Consider the following 21144-nt stretch of genomic DNA (forward strand, 5'->3'; position numbering starts at 1 on the left):
GCCAATGAATCCAAGAGCCAAGGTGTTGAGGCAAGGCATACAACTTTATTTGGAAAGCTGGCTGACTGAGAAGATGGTAAAGTCTCAAAGTAACATCTTATTGGGGCCTGGATGCTAGGGACTTTTTTACAGCATCAGAGAGAGAGAGAGAGGCAATGAGGAACAAAAATTTTAAATGGTGAGTTCTTTTGGATAGCAGCCATTCTGACTGCAATAAATGTTGGGGAGGCTGTGGAGAAAAGGAAACCCTCTTATACTGTTGGTGGGAACGCAAACTAGTACAGCCACTATGGAGAACAGCGTAGAGATTCCTTAAAAAACTGGAAATAGAACTGCCATATGACCCAGCAATCCCACTTATGGACATACACACCAAGGAAACCAGAATTGAAAGAGACATGTGTACCCCAATGTTCATTGCAGCACTGTTTATAATAGCCAGGACATGGAAGCAACCTAGATGCCCATCAGCAGATGAATGGATAAGAAAGCTGTGGTACATATATACAATGGAATATTACTCAGCCATTAAAAAGAACACAGTTGAATCAGTTCTAATGAGGTGGATGAAACTGGAGCCTATTATACAGAGTGAAGTAAGCCAAAAAGAAAAACCACTACAGTATACTAACACATATATATGGAATTTAGAAAGATTGTAACAGTAACCCTGTATGTGAGACAGCAAAAGAGACACAGATGTATAGAACAGTCTTTTGGACTCTGTGGGAGAGGGCGAGGGTGGGATGGTTTGAGAGAATAGCACTGAAACATGTGTATTATCATATGTGAAATGGATTGCCAATCCAGATTCGATGCATGATACAGGGTGCTTGGGGCTGGTGAACTGGGATGACCCAGATGGATGGAATGGGGAGGGAGGTGGAAGGGAGGTTCAGGATGGGGAACACATGTACACCCGTGGCAGATTCATGTCAATGTATGACAAAACCAATACAATATTGTAAAGTAATTAGCCTCCAAAAAAACTATAAATAAAATAAATAAATAAATGGTGAGTTCTTTTTTTTCCAAAATTTTTCTATGAATATATATGGCCTGTAAAAAGAAAAGCACTAGTGTTGACTATTTATTAATAATTTTCTTATTTCTCAATTCACAAGGAGACTAAGAGACCACAGCATTGAAAAGAATTTGTTCTGGCTATTGAGAGTAAGATCTCAAACAATTGATTTCCTAATCAGAACCCAACTAAAGTGTAAACTCTTGAATACTTCTTTATATAGGCTGAAATCTACAAGTGTTAGACAGTTATGAACATGACATGAATATATGTCAAGTATATGGATCAATGATTCACAAATTCAGTGAATGAATGTACAAATATACAAATGAAAATGATTATAGCCTATATATACCTTTCTTCTTCTGGAGCTACCTGGGAAATACTTACTGGCACTGCATTTGAGACTGTTTAGTTGCAATTCTGGAATGAGTGATTTATTGCTTATAAAATCATATGAGATACAAGGTGAAAAGTCCTACATAAATGTGAAATATTATTTTATTCACTGCAACTTTTAGAATGATCTGAAAGACTCATAACATATTGTGATTGCCAAAAGCAGCTGACAAACCTGGTTAGCTTGGTGTGTTTTTTTTTTAACAAATAAAAGTGAAATTGGAAGGAAAAAATCATAAAGTTATTCCATATAAGCTGAGACTTACCAGACTTACCAAGCCAAATGAATAATATTTACTTTCATTTAAAAATTATATAATCCAACCAATGAATGTTTACATAGAATTAAATATGGTTATTATTAATTTATACCATGGGGCTATGATTAATGTTTTTTCTGCCCGAAGATTTTATTTTTTTTTTCTTCCTTTTCTCAAACATGTTTGGCATTTAGAAGTTTTAAAGTAATTTCCCCCTTTGGCTTCACCTGGGGTCCCGGCTGTCCCAGAACCTCCTCCTGACCTCAGTGTTGTGTTTTCGTTTAAAATAGGGCATGTCTATAAATGTCAGCAATACAGGGCAATTAGAAGTTTGAAAAGAGCTGTAATATAAACCAGCATTATAGCGAAATGGATATTGCCTTAAGCTGCCTGCAATTCACTTGCTGGTGGAAAGACAATATCCTGCCCTTCTTCCATGGTGGCCTTCAGCTGAGCACATTTGGCTGAGGATTGACCCATTATTAGGATAAGTCTCTCCCGGCTTGAAACAATGAAGACACACAGAGACAGTGAATCCAGCAAATTGGACTGGTAGTTAGTCAGAAAGGTGCCACTGGATCAGACAGTAATAGCTGTCTATGATACAATCTGTGAAATCCAGTGCTGTCTTGATTTCCTCGAATTAAATGATAGGTGCATGCTGTTTGGGTTTGCCCCAAGTTTTCCAGCTTTTGAAGGAATTACTGTCTATGTATTTAGGAATGTATAAGTGTTATTTTTATTTTTTACACTACCATCACCACCAAAAAGTCCAGCACTTCTGACATTAACTTACTTTTATTCATTTTCATTTCCTTTGCTTCCAAGAATCCAGACCACAAACTGCTTTTGCAAAGTTAGAAAATGGGAAATGTTTTCAGACATGGCATATCATATTGTTCCAATTTACCCACTTCCAAAGATGCTCGACCTTTGTGCACTCACGATGCTTTCTCTTGTGAGCTTGAAGCCTTTTGATACACTGTCAGCTGAGTTCTGGCTCACCCCAGGTGACCTCAGAACATGCATTCAAACGAGATAAGGTTGCTGTTGAAGGTCTCTCCTGGGTTTTCAATCTTGGTCAAACTTGGTTTTCATACTTGGTCAAACTTGGTTTTCAAACTTGGTCCTGTCTATTCTGATGATTTGTGGGATAATAAAATGTAAAAGGATACCAAGCAAACATGTATTCCATTCCAGAATCTAGTCAGGACCTCTTCTCAAGAGTATTTTTTTTTTTTTAAAGACCGTGTGAATTTGGGTGGTAAGATAAGGAGAACATTTGGGGCATAGTCTATGAAATTACCTGCTTTTTTGCTTTGTTAGGGTGAGTCATTTTAATTAAATATATATCTGGTGGGGTGTTGCCATGCACTTGCCTTTTCTTCCTAACAACATTTCATCTCGTCAGACTCAGCTTTGTAAAACTCGTATGCAAGGCTGAACTGAAATGAGGGAATGTAATTGAGTGTGGGGCGGGGGTATCTATATCACTGGTCTGCTTGTAAAAATCAAGGTTTCTATGCAAGCTCTGAACTACAGTTTTGGCTGTCCTAGGAAAGACTTTTAAAAATCCTTGCTGTCAACAGGCTTTTGAGGTTTTCCAGACTTCGGGGAAAGTTAAATAGACCATGAAACATATAAGAAAGTATGTCTGGGCCATAAGAATTGGGAGAAACTACAATGGTCTACAAAGGAAGTTGGCTGAATCTTTCTCACTGAGGTTTAGTGATATTTGAGGGCCTGCACCGTTTTGCTTGAGATGGCTTCAGGGACACAGATGCTTGAGTGCCTAAGATACCTTAAATGCCAACTGTCTGTAGCCAAGCATGTGGATTAAATGGTCAAGCTCACCACTATATTCTAGATTCAGTGTCAGTGCTTTGTCTTCATTTCCCGTGCATATTTTTCTATATAACTAAGTATAATTGTTTCTGAACAGATATATAATGCCCTTTTACAGTGAGTATGGTGTAGAAGCACTTCTTAGTAAATGAATGAATTAGACCTCAAAGAAAACTCCAATAAGACCTATGCTATGTTTCATAAACCAAGATGGTACAGCACCACTGAGAGCAGAGAAATCACTAAAACAGTACCATTTGTTGTTGTTCAGTCGCTCAGTTGTGACCAACTCTTTGTGACCCCATGGACTGCAGCATGCCAGGCTTCCCTGTCCTTCACTATCTCCAGGAGTTTGCTCAAACTCATGTCCATTGAGTTGGTGATGCCATCCAACCATCTCACCCTCTGTTGCCCCCTTCTCCTACTGCCCTCAATCTTTCCCAGCATTAGGGTCTTTTGCAGTGAGTCAGCTCTTTGTATCAGGTGGCCAATGTATTAGAGCTTCAGCTTCAGCATAACTCCTTCCAATGAATATTCAGGGTTGATTTCCTTTAGAATTTACTGATTTGATCTTGCTGTCCAAGGGACTCTCAAATCTTATCCAACACCACAGTTCGAAAGCATCAATTCTTTAGTCTCAGCCTTCTTTATGGTCCAACTCTCATATCTGTACATGACCGCTGGAAAAACCACAGCTTTGACTATATGGACCTTTTTGTTGACAAATTGATGTCTCTGCTTTTTAATACACTGTCTAGGTCTGTCATGGTGTTCCTTCCAAGGAGCAAGCATCTTTTAACTTTGTGACTGCTGTCACTGTTCACAGTGATTTTGGAGCCTGAGAAAATAAAGTCTGTTACCGGTTCAATTTTTTTTTTTTTTTCCATTTATTTGCCATGAAGTGATGGGACTAGATGACATGATCTTAGTTTTTTGAATACTGAGTTTTAAGCCAACTTTTTTGCTCTTCTCTTTCACCCATCAAGAGGCTTTTTAGTTTCTCTTTACTTTCTGCCATTAGGGTGGTATCATGTGCTATCTGAGGTTATTGATATTTCTCCTAGCAATCTTGATTCCAGCTTGAGCTTCATCCAGCCCAGCATTTTGCATGATGTACTCTACTTAGAGATTAAATAAGCAGGGTGACAATATACAGCCTTGAAGTATTCCTTTCCTAATTTTGAACTAGTCCATTTTTCCCTGTCTGGTTCTAACTGATGCTTCTTGACCTGCATTCAGGTTTCTCAGGAGGCAAGTAAGGTGGTCTGGTATTCCCATCTCTTGAAGAATTTTCCACAGTTTGTTGTGATCTGCACAGTCAAAGGCTTTAGCATAGTCAACGAAGAAGTAGATGTTTTTCTGGAATTCTTTTGTTTTTTTTTTCGATGATTCAATAGATGTTGGCAATTTGATCTCTGGTTCCTCTGCCTTTTCTAAATCCAGTTTATACATCTGGAAGTTCTTGGTTCACATACTATTGAAGCCCAGCTTGAAGGATTTTGAGCATTACCTTGCCAGCATGTGAAATGAGTGCAATTGTGTGGTAGTTTGAACATTCTTTGCACCATCAGTTCAGTTCAGTTCAGTCACTCAGTTGTGTCCAACTCTTTGTGACCCCATGAATCACAGTACTCCAGGCCTCCCTGTCCATCACCAACTCCCAGAGTTTACTCAGACTCACGTCCATCGAGTCAGTGATGCCATCCAGCCATCTCACCCTCTGTTGTCCCTTTCTCCTCCTGCCCCCCCAACCCCTCCCAGTATCAGTCTTTTCCAATGAGTCAACTCTTTGCATGAGGTGGCCAAAGTACTGGAGTTTCAGCTTTAGCATCATTCCTTCCAAAGAAATCCCAGGGCTGATCTCCTTCAGAATGGACTGGTTGGATCTCCTTGCAGTCCAAGGGACTCTCAAGAGTCTTCTCCAACACCACAGTCCAAAAGCATCAATTCTTCGGCGCTCAGCCTTCTTCACAGTCCAACTCTCACATCCATACATGACCACAGGAAAAACCATAGCCTTGACTAGACGAACCTTTGTTGGCAAAGTAATGTCTCTGCTTTTGAATATGCTATCTAGGTTGGTCATAACTTTCCTTCCAAGGAGTATGCGTCTTTTAATTTCATGGCTGCAGTCACCATCTTTGTACCATAGACTCATATAAATGACATTATTTTCATTATCAACTGGCTCTTCGTAATCTGTCACTCTTCTATACATGCCTAGTGAACTCTCATGTCCAGTCTTCCCAACAGATATCCCAAATGTTTCTTCAACACTTGTAAACTCCCTACCTTGCCTTGCTTACTTCCACTTCATTAGTGGCCCCACTCTCTTGGATAACAAACTCAGAGCACACTCAAAGCTTCCTCAAAATTTTAGCCCCAAACAAATCTATCCATTATTCCTTGCTCTCAAAGAAAAGATAGGTTTCATCTCTGTAAAAGTAAGTTTCCTGTTGTATACTTACTTCTTTCCGATTCCTATGTCTTGCTCATCAATGGCTTCCTATGTTTCCTACATGGTTGGACATGTATGTGAGTTCCTCTTATTTCACATCCTTGCCAAATTTGCAATTGACATCTTTCAGAAATTTAGTCATTTTGGAATGTGGTGGTATCTCAGTGTGGTTTGAATTTTGCATTTCTCTGAATGCTAATGAAGTGAAACACATTTTTACAATGTCTATTGACCACTTGGATATTATTTCTTTAAAGTGTGGTTTGAGTGCCTTTCTCTGTTTTCTCTGTGTGATATTCTAAAACCTTATAGGTAGTCCTTTTTACTGTGTCCTGTGTACTCTTATATTTTCCACATGTTATGATTTTATTCTGGACACTTTTCCCCCTGATTTTTCTTGCAGGTTACTAATTGTCTCTTTAATTGTGTTAACCTACTGTTAAACTTACTGACTGAATTTTTAGTTTTGTTTTTTGCATTTTTGAGTTTCAGAATTTCCATTTGAATATTTTAGTATTTTCAGTTCTTTCATCAATTTTTATTTTGTCTTTTATTTCCTTGCACCGCATTCATGGTTATTTAAAAATGTCTGTCAGTGAATGACAGTATCTGAAGCCCCTATCAGTCTTTTTCTATTATCTGATTTTTGTTGTTGTTGGTTTGCTTTTGCTCATGTTGCCGTGTCTTCTAGTATGCCTGATTATGTGTAAGACCTTATATTTAAATATTGTACTGAAATAATTTGAATCTTACAATGATGTTATCATATCACAAATGGATTTAAATTTACATGTGTTTCTGCCAGGAACTTGTACACTGTTTTTATCATCTGAAAGTCACTTGGAAGGCCCCTCTTCCTCTGTATTGTCTCTGTACTTCTCTAGACTTTGCCCTTGGCCTTCTTTAAGCTCTTTCTGAGTCTCTTCATCTACTTTCACGCTTTCAATTGCCAAATCAGCTATGTGAAGCTGAAATCTGTATCTCTATTCAGATCTCTTTCTTTTGAGTGAGACACTCCAACTCTAGCAGCAGCCCAATAAACATATCCACCTGCATAACCTGAGGGTAGCTCAGTCTTGAATGTTTTATTATTCTACATTACTTAATTTGTTAATATAATCAATAAATACTGACTCCTCTTTATAGTATCACTTTTCCAAATTTGAATCCTCTCTTATTGCTTCTCTGAGTATTCCTAAATCTAATCAATCATTAAATTATATTGATTTTTCCTTCTAGTACTTTCTTAACCATTTCCATTTATTAAAAACTTAGATACATATGGGCTTCCCTGGTGGTTCAGATGGTAAAGAATTTGTCTGCAATGCAAGAGACCTAGGTTCAATTCCTGGGTTGGGAAGAGCCTCTGGAGAAGGAAGTTGCAACCCACTCCAGTATTCTTGCCTGGAGAATTCCATGGACAGAGGAGCCTGGTGGGCTACAGTCCATGGGGTCACAAAGAGTTGGACATGACTGAGTGACTAACATTCTGTGCCTCTGTACCTAGATACATATAAGAAAATTCCTTAGACAACAGACTAGAGCTTTACTGTTTGATGAATGGCTTAAGGTCAACTATTTAACAAATTTGTGTTTCTGTTTCCCTACCTGCAAAAGAGGCTTGATAATAATACCTCCCAGAGGCAGACATCAAGGATCACCACAATATTTTCCTCTTCTCTTTACTGTTCCCCTTGCAACGTGATTTTCAAGCCCCTATCATCAAGAGAGGAGGTTGATGGCCCTGGGCCCCCTGGATCCCACAGGCAGCCACCCTAGTACCCAGATTCATCCTAGCTGGAAACTTTCCTAACCTGGGCAAGGAAACAGATAATCAACTACAGAAAGGACAGAGAGTCCCAAAAAAGATGGACCCAAAGATGTCCACACCAAGACACATGAGAATTAAAATGGCAAAGTTTTCTCTGCTTTCTCTCCCTTTTATCTTTCTGGGAGAAGGATGGTTCAGTATTTGCAAATCACCCAATACTATATATTATATTTAAAGATTGAAGAATAAAAATAGACAAATTAAATTTGAGAAAGAAGGACAAAGGTATCACACACTTGATTTCAGACCATACCACAAAGCTACGGTACTTGAAACAGTATGGTACTGGCACAAAAACAGACACACAGATCCATGAAACAGAAGAGAGAACACAGAAAGAAACCTACACTTAACTTAATCTACAACAAAGGTGGCAAGATTATGTGATGGAGAAAAGATGACATTTTCAATAAATGGTTTTGGGTAAACTGGACAGCTACATGCAAAAGAATCAAACAAGATTGCTTTCTTACATTATATACAAAAACAATTCAAAGTGCATTAAAGACTTAAATGCAAGTCTTTTATAAAACCCCTAGGAGAAAACATAGGGAGTATGTTCTTTGACACCAGTCCTAGCAATTATTTTTGGATACATCTCCTCAGACAAGGGAAAGAAGAACAAAAATGAAGAAATGGAATACATCAAACTATAAAATTTTTTGCACAGCAAAGGAAACCTTTAAAGAAATGGAAAGACAGCCTACTGAATGGAAGAAGACATTAGCAAATGATATGTTTAATAACAGGTTAATATTCAAAATATACAAATAACTCATGGAACTCAATAAAAACAACAATAACAAAAACACCTTAATTAAAAAATGGGCAGAAAGCCTGAATAGATATTTTTCTAAGGAAGGCATATAGGTGGCCAACAGACACATTAAAAAATGCTCAACATCACTAATCATCAGAGAATTTAATATGCAGCATAAGAAAGATGGTCAGTGATACTGCAATGTTTGTTTGGGGACAGATGGTTACTAGACTTATTGTAGTAATCATTTCATAATGCATACAATGTCAAATCATTGAGTAGTAGAGCTGAAACTAACATAATGATGTATGTCAACTATGTTTCATTAAAAAATTAAAAGAGACTAAGTTAATTTTCCACCTTTGAATCAGGTTTAGACTGTATACTGCTTTGATTAACAGAATGAAGAAAATATGATAGTGTGTCCATTCTAAACAGGTCTTAAAAGACCTTGAATATTTATGTTCTCTCAAACATGAGCCAACTTTCTGGGAAAGGAGAGACCATGTGGTTCAGAGAAAAATCTTCTTAACTATAGCCAGTTTAGCCCAGTCAGACCCTAGCCAACACAGACATTGACCACAGAGAATGTGTGATGTTAGCCAAGATTAGGAGAACTGCCAATCAATTATTTAAAGTACTATGTTTTGGGTTATTATCTCATAAAAGCAAACTGATAACACTAATTCATAGGGTTGTAGTGAAGATTAAATGAATTAATATGTGTAAAATGCTTAGGATGTTGCCTGGCACAGAGTAAGCAGTATTTAGATGTCAGTTAATAATATTCTTTGCACTCTATCTACACTGCCATGGGACTTTCAATTCCCGTCAATTTGCTTCTTAACTGTTCCCATTGCTGCTAATCTCTTCCCCCTCATGTCCATCCTCCATAATGCCTCTTGAGTGCTCTTCTAAAACACAAGTTCAATCATGTCAGTTCCCTTTTTAAAAGATTGCAATGACTAGTTAGTACTTGGATGGGAGACCTCCTGGGAATACTGGGTGCTATAGGCTTAAAAATATATATTGCAATGAATCTTTACAAGTTACATTTAAGTCTAAACTCTTGTTTAGTTATTTAAAAGGGAAAAGTGAATGTATGTCCAATTTTCTTTTTATGTATTACTTTGATTAATTTATGTTTTTATCTGTGCCTGTTATGCTGTATCAGTTACTAGTAAAATAACTAACAGGGCAACTTCCCTGGTGGCTCAGTGGTAAAGAATCTACCTTGCAATTCAGGGAACACAGGTTCAACCCCTTGTCCCACATGTGGCAGGTTAACTAAGCCCATGGACTATAGCTACTGAGCCAGCACTCTAGAACCCATGAGCTGAAACTACTGAGCCCATGTGCTATAACTACTGAAGCCTACTGTGCTTAGAACCTGTGCTCCACAAAAAGAGAGGCCACTGCATAAAAAGTTCATGACCACAACTAGAGAGTAGCCTCTGCTCACTGCAACTAGAGAAAGCCAGTGTGTAGCAATGAAGACCCAGCATAGCTAAAAATAATTTAAATAATAAATAAATAATGTTACTCTCTCAGTTTTTCCAAACATTGAAACATGAAATTAAAAGATGCATGCTCCTTGGAAGAAAAGTTATGATCAACCTAGATAGCATATTCAAAAGCAGAGACATTACTTTGCCAACAAAGGTCCGTCTAGTCAAAGCTATGATTTTTCCAGGAGTCATGTATGGATGTGAGAGTTGGACTGTGAAGAAGGCTGAGCACTGAAGAATTGATGCTTTGAACTGTCGTGTGGGAGAAGACTCTTGAGAGTCCCTTGGACTGCAAGGAGATACAACCAGTCCATCCTAAAGGACATCAGTCCTGAATATTCATCGGAAGGATTGATGCTGAAGCTGAAACTTCAATACTTTGGCCACCTGATGCAAAGAACTGACTCATTTGTAAAGACCCTGATGCTGGTAAAGATTGAAGGTGGGAGGAGAAGGGGACGACAGAGGATGAGATGATTGGATGGCATCACCCACTCAATGGACATGAGTTTGAGTGAACTCCGGGAATTTGCTGCAGTCCATGGGGTTGCAGAGTCAGACACGACTGAGCGACTGAACTGAACTGACTGAATGTTACTCTTTCAGCTTTTCCAAACACTGAAACATGTACATTACCATATGTAAAATAGATAGCCAGTGGAAATTTGCTGTATGACGCATGGAGCTCAAACCCAGTACTCAGTGACAACCTAGAGGGATGGGATAGGGTGTGAGGTCAGGGGGAGGTTCAAGAGGGAGGGGACATATGTATACCTATGGCTGATTCATGTTGATGGCATAAATGAGCACAATATTGTAAAGCAATTATTCTCCAATTAAAAATAAATACATTTAAATTAAAATAAATAAATCTTTAAAAAATAACTAGCAGGGAAGCCACAAATATTTTTTTTACAGTATAGAAACAGTTCCTTTGCAGTTGAATTAATGTTATGTTTGTGGTCAATTCTGTAAATACTGAGTGGAAGATCAAGAATGTAATAATAATACTGGAATTTACCATATTAAGATAAGATTTGATTTATAGCATCTTTTCTGTAAACTAATCCATCATCAAATGCTATCTCTAAACTGTTCATATTAAATTTATTTTCACTATAACACCTGGTGCATCAGCATGGTGAGGTAATGAAATGTTCTACCTCAGGAATTTTCAGATGCAGATATGCTCATTGATAATGGATATTACATAAGAGAAAATCCAGGAAGTTTTTCTTTAAAAAAAAAAAAATCTGAATACTCTAGTGCCACCCAAAATCTACTGAAGAATTTCTTCTATTAGTACTACAACTAAGGATCTGTGTGGTTTCAAAGACCTTTTGGCTTATAGACCTCTATTATAACTAAGGAATAGTTTTAGTTATTTTGAAGTTAACTGAAAACTCCCTAGGGCACAAAAAGCTATGGTTTAGAATCTATGGAATCTGGGACTGGGACTTTCATATGTATGTTGATTGCTTTCTTATTTCCACCAACTGTAGATCTGATAATCATGAATTAAACATAATATTCTTTGTTAGAGTATAGTAAATGTACAATGTTATTAATAGTGAATTTCATTTGGAATGAGCTGAGAAGAATTTTCAATATGGTTCCTGACATTTTAAAGACATTTGGGTTGATTTTAGAACTTTACAGCTGATGGAATTAGAAAGTATCTTCCAACAGTAATAAAATTATTTGATACCTGGAGGCTTATTTTGTTTTATCTCATGTGATGTCATTTTAGCTTAGAGAGCATTCAATCTCTAACTTAGAGGTTGAAATATACATGTGAACTCTATGTATAACTGAAATATTTTCTTCTAAAGCTTTTCTAATATTTTATATTAACATGATTTCTTTAATTCTGAGGTTGAGTGGTAAAGTGATTATAGGCTAAATTCAGATGTGCAGTAAGTCATCAGATTATCTACCATAATGATGATATTGTCGGTTTAAATTGAGTCCAATGTACAACTGCTAAAGAATAATTTTTTGCTATGGAGAGCCTCTATCTAATAATATAAATCAACTTGCCCAGATTGTGCATAGGTGACCATGGAGGAAGCCTCTGGACTGTGTACAGGTTGGGGTTAAAATTTTAATTCTAACTCAGTTTTTCCATATTCTAAATGATAATATAAGTTTGAGCAAGTTCATGAACATGAGTTTGAGCAAGCTCCAGGAGTTGATGATGGACAGGGAAGCCTGGCATGTTGCAGTCCATGCGGTCACAAAGAGTCAGATAAGACTGAGCGACTGAATAGAACAAAACAGAAATAATAAGATTAACAATGTCCCAAACAGAAAATTACTAAAAGGATTTAATGAGATAGTATACATAAATATTCTTAGCTCTAACTTAGTACCCTGTAAATGTTAATTATTATAATTCAGAAATATATGGTCAGTTCTTAGTTATCATCAAGCTTAAAATGTCATTTGAGTTTTATAAATATTATTTTCCTAAAGATAATTTTAATAATTCCATAGTGGAAATGACATTAACTAGTAATCAAATGCTTAAAGTTTGATCAAAACCACTATGAACAATGTACATTTAGGCGGTCCCTTCATCTTCTCCCAGCCTTGGACTTCATCCCTCAAATAAGGATTCTGATACTTTGTAGGGATAAGATACAATAAGTAGGTAAAAAGTTTCATAAACTCTATTTTAAGCAATAAGGTCTTGTTACTATCAACAAGACTTCTATTGACTCAAGTTCTCATTACATATATAAATATTTGTAGTCATTATAGAATTGTTTAGGGCACTTTTTTCACATCAACTGCACCAATCAGTTTGAACAATTCTGTGCAAGTTGTAGAGTGAGCATCATTTCACAGACAGCCTGTAAACAACTGTGGTTTACAATGATCTGCCATTTCAGTAATTATTGTCTAAACTTCCGTTTTGATATCTCTAGGTTGTTGGCTGTTACATCTAAGATGTATTGCTATTTAGCTCATCAAGTGCTTATACTTGTCTCTCATCTTGAGGGTGGGCACCATAATTTAAACTTCTTGATTGATTATATCTTGCCTTCTCATGAAAAGAAAACATGATCTTAAATGAAATAAAAATAAGATAAATGAAGTTGGGGGCCTTTCTTCTTCTTAGTCTATTGTTTTGATATTTGTATTAGTCATCTGAAATGAAGGTTGATGGGACAAGAATAGTTTATTGAAGATTGCCTGAATCCACCCCTATCAGAGGGCTTCCCAGGTGGCGCTAGTGGTAAAGGACTTGCCTGCCAATGCAGGAGACATAAGAGATGTGGGTTCAATCCCTGGCTTAGGAAGATTCCCTGGAGGAGGGCACGGCAACCAACGCCAGTATTCTTGCCTGGAGAATCCTGTGCACAGAGGAGCCTGGCAGGCTATAGTCCATAGGTTCACAAAGAGTTGGACACAACTGAAATGACTTAGCACGCACCCTATTAGAAGTCTTCCCTGCATGGCTCAGTGGCAAAGAATCTGCCTGCCAATGCAGGAGACATGAGTTTGATCCCTTGGTTGGAAGATCCCCTGGAGAAGGAAATGGCAACTCACTTCAGTACTCTTGCCTGGGAAATTCCATGGACAGAGGATCCTGGTGGGGTACAGTCCATGGGGTCGCAGAAGAGTTGGACATGACTTAGTGACTAAACTACTGAGTTGTTTTACCTTGGTTTTATCTATTACTATGAGGATTGTGATGGAACTCTCTTAGTAAGCGTCTAATTAGATACAATTTCTTTCTTAACTGAATGATTTTGGAAAACTCAGGAGGTATTTTTTCCATTCAGCAACTTCTATATAAAGAATTAATCTTTAGAAGCCAAATAATGAGACAATTACACATATTTGCTTTCCTGTATTAAAAGGCATTCATGCTCAGTAGCTTCGGTCATATCCTATTCTTTGTGACCCTGTAGACTGTAGCCCACCAGGCTCCTCTGTCTATGGGATTCTCCAGGCAAGAATACTGGACTGGGTTGCCATGCCCTCCTCTAGGGGATCTTCCCAACCCAACCCAGGGACTGGACCTAGGTCTCCTGCATTGCAGGCAGATTCTTTACTGCTGAGCCACTGGGGATGACCCTATATTAAAATATCAAAGTGTAAAATTAAAATGAGAGGAAAGCAACTTGTAACCATAAAATATTTCTCTTTAAAGGTAGCATTTTGAAGTTTACAAAGCCTTTCTCCTTACATTATCATGATGAACCAAAAAATGTGCAAAAAGTGTAACATGTCAAACTGTGAGTATGGAGCTTAATTCTACATTAAATGCAAGAGAAATGAATGGTGCTGGATATCACTTTGTTAAAGCTCATGACTTCTCGGAGATTTCTGGTCCTCACTGAAGAAAACAATGGAAAGAAAAAAAAAAAAAAAACCCTAAGTCCAGTTGCCTGATGGAGTAGTAATCTGAGAATTGGGCTTTGAATACTTTCCTTTCTTTGGATACATGAAGTAGCCGAGCATTACTCTGTGTGGGTTGGTTCCACTTTGTGTTTTGGCTTTTGTATTCCAAAACGAAATGGTTTTCCTTGGCAGACACAGCAGTAGAGTAAGTCTAGAGTAGGTGGAGTGTGTGTATTTTATTTTTTTAAAGGAGAGTAGGGATTTGCACAGTGACCCAGATGTGTGCTCTCTGAACTCCAACTGTCTGTGTTCAGATATGCAATGTGAAGGGAACAGGGTTTAAAGAGACCCCTTTGAATACCTTGGGGGTATTTCTTGCACAGTGTTTTGGCAGCAGGCTCTTCTAGCTGAATTAGATTTATTGCTGAAGCACTAAATCTTCATTATACCTGACAACCTTACTCCCCTGCCGTCCTGGTCTCTTTCCATTCAGTCTTTTTTTTTTTTTTTTTTTTTTAACTCCAACATCTTGTTTCTTCCCCTTCTCTAGCCCCAAGATCCCAAGATATTCTACATTCCACTCTATCTCAGAGTTGAAATTGCATTAAATTTATGAATGTGTCATTCACAGATGTCAGAAAGTAGAAAGCAGAGTAAAGGTTAAAGATGTCTCAACCAATCCATCAGTGTTTAGCAAGGAGGGCACTGGAGCTTGTAAAAGTGATCTGTATGGCTGGATGCCTGACATAACTCTATCAATGAGAAGCAGTCACACACTTTCTGGCTAGGTGTAGTTACAGGTGTGGATGGAGAAAGAATACTGTCTCAGGTGTGTGGTCCACTTTCCCATCCAGCTCTGGAAACCAAGGTAAGGAGTCAGTGTGAATGCTCAGTGGACTTCATCTCCTGTCAAACTTCTCTGGAATGTTTAATAACTTAAAGACTAGACCAGATGGATTCTAGAATAATGATAAATTCAGGAATATCAAGAAAGCTGCTTTTCTTTATTCTGGCTGAAGAGGAAATTCCACCTAGGTCCAAATTGCTTAGATCTATCATTCAACTTGTTCAAAAGTTATGATATAGTCATATGTTCTTTCTTTAGTCATGTACTGCAATAATATTATATTTGAGCAATGATATCAATTATTATGTATAAAGTCAGCAAATATTACTCTAATGTTCCTCATACAGGTCTGAAAGTCATTCATTCATTCATTCATTTACTACTTACGCATTTAATAAATACTTATCGAATGCCTATCATGTGCCAGACACTGTGAGATATATAACTGTGAACAATATGACAAAGTATTTCCCTTTCAGTGAACTTTCAATAAGGGATGAGACTCAGACCAGTAAGCAGGCAATTGCAATGTAAGTGCTCAATAAGAAGAGGAAAACAAAGCTATCATGATACAAAGGTCTTCTAACTGACCTGTGTTAGTTATTTGCAATAGGTGGTGCCTGAGCAAAGGCACATAAAAAGAATTAAGAGTGAGAATGGATGTGATAGATGGGAAGTGAGGGCAGTTCTATCTGTCTGAGCATCAAGGATGGTGAGAGAATAAGAGTGAAAAATCCTAAAAGAAGCAGGATGCTTGTTGATATGAACTTGACCAGGAACTTCCAAAGCATACCCACAGTTCCTAGACCCTGATAGTGGAGCTTCCTGATTCCTACAGAAACGCCCTTCACCTCTCCAGTGTGCTTTGAAACATTAAATGCCACTTTCAGCTACCATTATGTTTAGCTTCTGGCATATATGAAAGTGACTGAAACAGAGGAATAAGGAAATAAGAAATAAATAAATGTTTTCCTATTCCATTGAAACACTGGCTATCTTCTTTTGCAGTTGAGAAAGAGGACATGTCATTGTTACATCAATGAAAAAGTTATTTATAAAAACATGTAACACATGAGGAACACAAATGACACACTGAACAAAAAACGAAGTTACTCTGAGAAAAAGTGAAAATAGAGTTTAGCAGGTAAGGAATTTTGATTTAAAAAAATTAAAAAGAAGAAATTGTTCTCTAACAAGTAGAAGTGTCTCACCTTGTTATAGACTGTCCTGGAGAGTGCTGTGGACATTGTCAGAGAAGAAATCGAACAGACTGTTCCTCCATTTGTCCATTTCACATGGGAGGATTCTGATAGACACAGAAAAATATTCATTCATGATGTTGAAACACAGCTTTTGTCTTTTAAATGGGCTCAGTTAGTTTAAATGAGTTAAATAGTAAATTGGAAGACAAGTGCTACTCCTGATCAGTTAAGGTCACCTTTCACTGAAGTCTGATCTCTTTCCCTGATGTCAGTAGCAGTTGTGTGCAAGAATTTGGCCCACTGACCTAAAGCTCACCAGGTTTTTTGAGGTCTTTTGAGTCCAATTTTAACCCCAGAACCTTGACACGGCTGAATTTTAGACTGCTGGAGCCATTTCCCAACAACACATGTCAACGAGTTGTCCAGGTGTTAAATATACACACATTGTAATATATACCTTTAATTGGCATACCTTGATGCTAAATTCTTCTTTGTGGACGGTAGTTTGTTGAAACTTTTTGAAGTGTTCATTTATAAACAAGAACAGATTCATTACGTTACATTTGGCTAAGGTACAAATATGATAATCTAGATTTTTAGAAAAATGCCTGCAAATTTTTTCTAGGAACATTCTCAGATTAGATTTAATAAATCTTACCTGAAAGAATCTCTTATCTGCCAGAGACTTAATTTCCTTCATGAAACACACCAGGTAAAATGAAAATCACTTGCCATGTATCTACAAAAAAGCAAATAAATAGGACGTCCAATTTCACATAGTTTAAAAGCTATGTTCAACAATATGGTTTCTCCCTACAACATTCTTCTAATTTTTAAAACAGTTTGAAATGCCATTTTTCATGAAATAGTTTCTGAATTTTGTAACTTGGATTTCATATCAACTTTATTTAAATCCCTCACTACTCTCTTAAACCTTTCCTACTATTGTCTTAAACCTCTCCTCATGCTTTGTCTTGTACTTATTCATGAACTCTAATCAGTTAACTTTCAAAATAATCAGTGTTACAGACTCTGCATTACCTATTTTAAATATTGTACGTTGCATACATGTGTTGTTGTTGCTGTTCAGTTACCCAGTTGGGTCCAACTTTTTGTGACCCCGTGGACTGTAGCACGCCAGGCCTCCCTGTCCCTCACCATCTCCTGGAGTTTGCCCAAGTTCACGTTCACTGCATCAGTGATGTCCAGCCGTCTCATCCTCTGACACCCTCTTCTACTTCTGCCGTCAATCTTTCCCAGCATCAGGGACTTTTCCAAAGGGTTGTCTGTTCACATAGATGACCAAAATACTGGAGCTTCAGCTTTAGCATCAGTCCTTCCAGTCAATATTCAGGGTCGACCTCCCTTAAGATTGACTGGTTTGATCTCCTTGCAGTCCAAGGCACTTTTAGGAGTCTTCTCCAGCACTACAGTTAGAAGGCATCACCAATTCTATGGTGCTCTGCCTTCTTTATGGTCCAGTGCTCACAACCATACGTGACTGCTGGGAAGACCATACCCTCGACTATACGGACCTTTGTCGGCATAGAAGTGTGCACCTTGTTTAAAGGCCCTAAAGGAAATAGTGTGGTGCACTGGAAAGTAAAAGGGCTTAGAAGTCAGACACACCAGGGTTTGACACCTGTATTTGCTGTTTCCTAAGCTGAATGGCTTTAGAAAACATACTTAGCCTCTCTGTTCCCCAATATTCTCACCTGTAAAATTAAAGCATTAACAACAGACAGTACAGATTTTCCATAAGGATCCTAAAAGACAGCATATCTAAGTGCACTGAGGAGGCAGTAAATAGTTGCTCTAGTTCTGCTCTTTAGTAGAATTTCGATTTTTAGTTCTATCAAAGTATTTTGTACCTTTTTTTTCTTAATTTTATTTTATTTTTAAACTTTACATAATTGTATTAGTTTTGCCAAGTATCAAAATGAATCCGCCACAGGTTTTAAGGTAATATTTTTCTTGTACACATACTAATTCATGAAATGTAATTGTTTTCCTGGTTATTACAGCCAATTAGTTTAATTTACCTCTAAAAGCTACAGCGTGTTATTCTTATCTAAAAGAACAGCCTGGTCTTACATGTAATATACAGTGATGTGTGCTGCTAAAGGTCCTTAGAGTCCTTTTCTTTATGCCTAGGGAGATTCTTGCGTCGAGAAATGAAGTGTTGTTAGAAACAGTGAGAAGTTAATGGATCAACAACAGTCCAGTGAGCTGTTGTTTACAGTAACATTACAGTAATGATTTATGTCCGTGATGTTCCTAGGTGACAGGGGAACTGAGATTGTAAATTCATGTAGGTTTAGATCGCTGCACAGGAGGTGCCAGTGGCCTTCGTTTTCTATTTTGAGGCACAACAAGGACAGAGGGATGACGTACTAGCCCACACACTAGCTAAGCTCATGTTACATTTCACGCTCTGCTCCGTCTTCTGATTTCGTTTTTGTGTGAAGTAGTTCTGCTATTTTATTTCATGTTGTGATATATGTGTCCCCCCTGCCCCTATACAGCCTCATGACTAATTCTAAATGACCGAGGGACTCCCACCCTATTACTTTCCAGGTCCAAAGCCACCTGCTGTCGTTGAAAACAGACACAGTGATGTGTTTTCATCATGGTCATCATCAGATGCCTTCTGTTCCTCGTACTTAAAATTCACCAGAAGTATTTATGCAAATTATATTCACTGTCAGAGTGACTTCTGAATGAGCAAATGTCAAAATTGCTGCAAAGGGTTACTGATCTGATAAAATTCAATGGGGTTATGAAATTTTTGTTTCTGAATCTGTGTACATGAGAATTTTCAAGTCAGATTCACACATAGTGTTAAGACTTTGAGTTAAAATTTTTATTGTTCGGGTGATTGAGAAATTAAAAAAAAAAAAACACAGACCAAGAGCCGGTATTTCTAGAAAAACACTTTAATATATTTTATCTTTTAAAGAACTTTTACCATAAAAGAAAACTTTTACTTAATTTTGTAGAGAAGCTTAATAATATCCCCAGAGTATTCTGGCTAGTACAATTTGGAACCAGAAAAATCCAGGTCTTTTGAGTCTTATACCAGTGTTCTTTCTGTTGTTGAATTGCCTCTCTGGTCATATGTGATATGAGAAATATAAAATGTTTTGTCTGACAGAGAAATTTATAAATGGGCACAGTTACATGAGTATGTATATATTCTATATGCACACATTTATCCAGTAAGTATCTATTTTCTTCCATATTGTGTAACAATATACTTTAAGACTGTTTAACAATGCATCCAATAAAGTACAAATAAATTAAATACCAGAGCCAAAGAAAATACAGTTTGATAAGAATGATAAAACATTAAGAAGGTTAAAATATACTATGGCAACCCACTCCAATATTCTTGCCTGGAGAATCTCAGGGACAGAGCAGCCTGGTGGGCTGCCATCTGTGGGGTTGCACAGAGTCGGACACGAATGAAGCGACACAGCAGCAGCAGCAGAAAATATTAAGAAAATACTAAGTGTGGTGACTTAACTAAGAATAAACACACAGGTCATATTAATAAGTACAAATGACCTGAACTCATCTATTAACAGAAGAGAATTCTCAAATTGGAGAGAAAACAAGAGATTTATTTAACTGAAAGTGACTCAGGAAGACTGAAAATTAAACAACAAATAACAACACACCGGACAAATGAAAATAAAAAGGACACATCATCGTATCACCTGTGGCGGATTCGTTTTGATGTTTGGCAAAACTAATACAGTGTTTCAGGTTTAAAAATAAAATTAAATTAAATTAAAAAAAAAAACAAAAATGGTTGGACTACTGGCACAAACACTAAAAGACTGAGAAGAATCCTTAATAATGATAAAGAGTGCATTCTGCAATGAAACTCTGACATATGTGAATAACTATCTGATAGAAAAATTGCATTGCCATTCTTAGAGCAAAAACAAACTCAAATGCACACAAAAACAGAGAGACAACATTAGTACCTGACTTGTATTCACTCTCTTAGCCTTTGATAGATTTAGTGGATAAAGATTTTTAAGGAAACTGAAGACCTAGATAAAACAAAAGACCTTATAGTGTTAACTAATATGACAAACTTTGTATGTAGCTTGGATACAAATTATATGTCTTTTTTACTGTTCAATGACCATTCACAAAATTTAGTTTAATATAGGACATTAAAAATATCTTAATACATCTAAAGCAGGAGAAATAATACAAACAATATTCTCTGACCATAATATAATATGAGCAGAAATAATGGCTAAATAAGAAAGTAACAAATGCTTCCATTTAGAAATTAAAACCAAAAAAAAAAAAAAAAAAAACAAACACCACACCTCTTTCTCAAATAACAAGAGAAAATAAAAATAAAAAAAGCCTAGAAAATAAAATGAAAACACTCATATCAGAACCTAGGAAAATTCTCAGCCTTAATATTTATATTAATGAAAAATGAATAGTAAAAAGAAGTGAATCGAGCATTCATTTTAGAAAGGTGGAAAGGAATAAGTAGCCTTAAGGAAAGGAGAAGGAACATAGTGGCAAGGTAAAAGCAGAAATTAATAAATTAGAAAATGGAAAAAAACTTAGAACTACTGAATAAATCCAAGAACAAGTTCCCTAAAAATTAGGTAAGCAGACCTAC

The sequence above is a fragment of the Bubalus kerabau genome, chromosome 9, assembly GCF_029407905.1.
Source record: "Bubalus kerabau isolate K-KA32 ecotype Philippines breed swamp buffalo chromosome 9, PCC_UOA_SB_1v2, whole genome shotgun sequence".
Classification (NCBI taxonomy): Eukaryota; Metazoa; Chordata; class Mammalia; order Artiodactyla; family Bovidae; genus Bubalus; species Bubalus kerabau.